This window comes from Echinops telfairi, unplaced genomic scaffold (genome assembly GCF_000313985.2).
Source record: "Echinops telfairi isolate 266 unplaced genomic scaffold, ASM31398v2 ScPeMD7_7475;HRSCAF=8513, whole genome shotgun sequence".
NCBI classification, from domain to species: Eukaryota; Metazoa; Chordata; class Mammalia; order Afrosoricida; family Tenrecidae; genus Echinops; species Echinops telfairi.
This window is the reverse complement of record NW_022111379.1, coordinates 28,053,575-28,057,587: the sequence shown is the minus strand read 5'-3', so window position 1 is coordinate 28,057,587 and position 4,013 is coordinate 28,053,575.

The window sequence follows — 4,013 nt, the reverse complement described above, 5'->3', positions numbered from 1 at the left end:
TTTATACATTATACCCCATGGAATTCCACTTTTCAATGGATTGGAGAATTCTGGGTGAGGTTACACCTGGGTTTTCTGTCACACTGCCTGCATTCTCTCCAGTGAATCCCAATCTTTGAGTCTACAGTGTAAAGTGGGACTTTTGTGTATCCCAGTCATTTCAGTGATAGCTGTTGATTCCATTAAATGGGCAGCAGTCCCAGATACTTACACACCTGGTAGAGTCAAGACTCCGAAGGTCCTTGTGGATGTCTGAGTGATAAGTAACCCTCTGGTGGCCCATTTGTGACCTGAGATGAAAATCCAAGCCAGGCTACTCGAGATTCTGAGCATAATTTTCTCCACACAAAAACCCACCCTCTACCTTCCTTGACCAGGGTGAGGGTCAGACTATTAAGTGACTCCACTGTAAAGTTAGTGGAGGGCTGGGAACAAGGGCTTTATAGAGAAATATGTGGACATTTCACAAAACAAGGCTCTATCTGCACCATAATAAAAGCTGAACATTCTCAGGGAGCCAAGATTGGAAAACCTACTGCTAACAAGCACACTGAAAACATATTTTATAAAACTTGAACTACTGCACATTTTAACCTTACCCAAAAGTGTAGTATTCTAAATCAACGTATGTCAGACGTTGGCCAAACTAGATTTGTGGGCCTAAAATCTGAATCACAATGAAGACTTGGGTGGAATGAAGAGGGTGGTCTATCTAATCCAGTCACAGTGCTCCAACCTTGGGAAAGGACAGATCCCTGGCAGAGAACTGTTCTGCAGCAACCAAGAGTCAGTTCCAGGAGATGGCCTTTCTCTTCCACAGGTGCTACTCAAATTAACCCCCTCCCCAGTTCCATGATACCAGGGACTGTTGCCCAATAAGAGAGCTCACAGGGCCTCACCCCCTCCTACCCAGTGAATCCCCTTAAAGTTTTCCTTCCTTTGGGTTCCCCTTCCTTCACACCATCTCTTCTCCCTGACTGCTCCCTCTAAGCAACTGCCAGCTGTTCCCGGGCCCCACTGTTCACTCCGACACATCTCTTCTTTCACACTCCTCTGCACTTTGACGTACCTCTTCTTCTCTCAACCCCTACATTGCATGAAGATTCTCTTGGCCCTATCTCTCTAGGAGTGTTCCATCTCCCCTGCAAATGTTGGGGGTGGGATATGAGTAACCCCCTAGAATGCCCCCTAGCCTGATAGAGTTTCGTAGTGTCTTTGGAAATTCAGTGCTCTCAGTGTATTTGAGGGAACTGGCCCCCCACCACTCATCCTTGTTCCCATGTGGGTTGTGGCACCCAAAGAAAAGAAATGAAAGTCAGGACATAAAGGTCTCACAAAGGCATAATCAGTGGGAATGTGATTGCTGTCACCATTAAGTCACTACTTACTTCTAATTTCCATGAGCCTGGAAGGTTTCAAATGCCCTTCCTTCCTTTGAGAAATGCCATTTCAATGGCACTGCCCTGTCTCCTGCCTTTTCCTGTGGAGTTTCCCTCCGTGACTGCATTTAGGGCTGACCAACCCAGGAAAGCACCAGGGACTGTGATAAGAACAAATAAATCTGCCTTGGAAGAAGTACAGCCAGAATGCTTATTAGAACAAGGGTGACTACCTTAGTCTCACATACTTTAGACTTGTTATCAGGAGAGACCAGTCCTCGGAAATGCTTGGTAGGGAGGGGTAGGGGAAAAAATGAAGACCTCAAAAAAGTGGCAGTAACTATGGGCTCAGACATAAGAACATTCGTGAGGATGAGGAGGACTGGGTGGTGTTTCCTTCCATTGTACATAGGGTTGCTATGAGTCAGACCTGACTCAATGGCCCATAACAACCTAAACCCAGGAAGAAGGCAGCCAAGAGTCATGTTGTCTGCCTCTTTCATCTAGCACTGTTGTTTAAAGATAAGTGATCTCAGTGACTATCACCCGCCTCTGTGGAGAGATGTGCTGATTTGATCCACTGACCTGTACTGCTTCAACTCCTCTTTTCTCCAAGGTTTATTAAAAAGAAAGAAAGAAAGAGTTCCCCACCCAATGTAACAAAGAGGAAGTGCTGAAATCCTGGTGGGGATTGAGCATGATAGTGGGACAAGAGGAAAATCAACTGAAATAGAGGAAAAAGCTGGGAGGCAAAGGGCATTTATAGAGGTCTAGATAAAGACATGTATATATGCAAATATATTTATATGAGGATGGGGGAATAGATCTATGAGCCTGTATTTGTAGGTTTAGTATTAAGGTAGCAGAAGGACATTGGGCCTCCACTCAAGTACTCCCTCAAAGCAAGAATACTTTCTTCTAGTAAATTGGCATTCTATTATGCTCACCTTCCCGACACAACCGCTGAAGACAAAGCGGGTGAATAAGCAAATGTGGTGAAGAAAGCTGATGGTGCCCGGCTATCAAAAGATATAGCATCTGGGGTCTTAAAAGCTTGAAGGTAAACAAGCGGCCATCTAGCTCAGAAGCAACAAAGCCCACATGGAACAATATATCAGCCTGTGTAATCAAGAGGTGTTGAATGGATCACTGAAGACAAATGGGTGCATAAGCAAATGTGGCGAAGAAAGCTGATGGTGCCCGGCTACCAAAAAGTATATAGCGTCTGGGGTCTTAAAGGCTTGAAGGTAATCAAGTGGCCATCAAGCTCAGAAGCAACAAAGCCCACATGGAAGAAGCACACCAGCCTATGCGATCACGAGGTGTTGAAGGGATCAGGTACAAGGCATCATCAGAACAAAAAATCTTACCATAGTGAATGATGGGGGGAGTGCGGAGTGGAAACCCAAAGCCCATTAGTAGGCCACTGGAGATCCCCTTGCAGAGAGCTCTCGGAGAGGAGACGAGCCAGTCAGGGGGCAATGGAGTAACTATGAAAAATACAACTTTTCTCTAGTTCCTAAATGTTTCCTCCCCGCTCCCACTATCATGATATGAATTCTATCTTGCAAGTCTGGCTAGACCAGAGGATGTACACTGGTACAGATAGGAACTGGAAATACAGGGAATCCAGGTCCAATGATTCCTACAGGACCAGTGGTGTGAGTGGTGATACTGGGAGGGTAGAGGGAGAGTGGGTTGGAAAGAGGGAACCGATTACAAGGAACTATATGTGATCTCCTCCCTGAGGGACAGACAACAGAAAAGTGGGTGAAGGAAGATGTCAGACAGGGCAGGATATGACAAAATAACAATTTATAAATTCTCAAGGGCTCATGAGGAAGGGGGGAGCGGGGAGGGAGGGGAAAAATGAGGATCTAATGCTGGGGGCTTAAGTGAAGAGGAAATGTTTTGAGAATGATGAGGGCAATGAATGTACAAATGCATTTTACACAATTGATGTATGTATGGATTGTGATAAGAGTTGTATGAGCCCCTAATAAAATGATTTAGAAAAAAAAAGAAAAAAAAAAAGAGTTCCCCACCCTACCCCAGTAAGTCTTTACTGCTCATCCTACGTTGAACTAGCTTCTATTGTAGCATCTCTATCCTCTCATTTTGGTATATCCCATAATCCAGATCGCTTTTGAATTTTGGGTCATTAATATTATTTCCTCTGCTCAACAGCCAGGGCTTGAGACCTCATATTGCATCTAACTCAACTCTGCGTGCCACCCCTTACACTTAAAAATAGATATTTGGAATGACCGAATGAATAGAAATTCCTTTGTGCAGTATGGGAGCTTGGAGATTAACCAACCAAATTACCAGGAGGTATGAGAGAGCACAGATTGGTTTAGTGAATAGTACTCACTTCCTATGGAATTGTGTTGTCTACACTACTTTCCCAAGGCCTGTCTTCTTAGTCACCATTAGTAACTAGAGCAGTACAATGTCCTCCAAGTCCAACGGAGGGCCCCTATCTGGCTGCTCTGGGGGAGCTCCTCTTCTTAGTTTGGAGTCCCCCCCCCTTTCTCATATCCTGACCAATTTTCATTCCAGCATGGACCTGTACAGCTATATAACCCCAGTCTGTCTTGAGCTTTAGTCTATATCACCTTTTTATGGGAATGC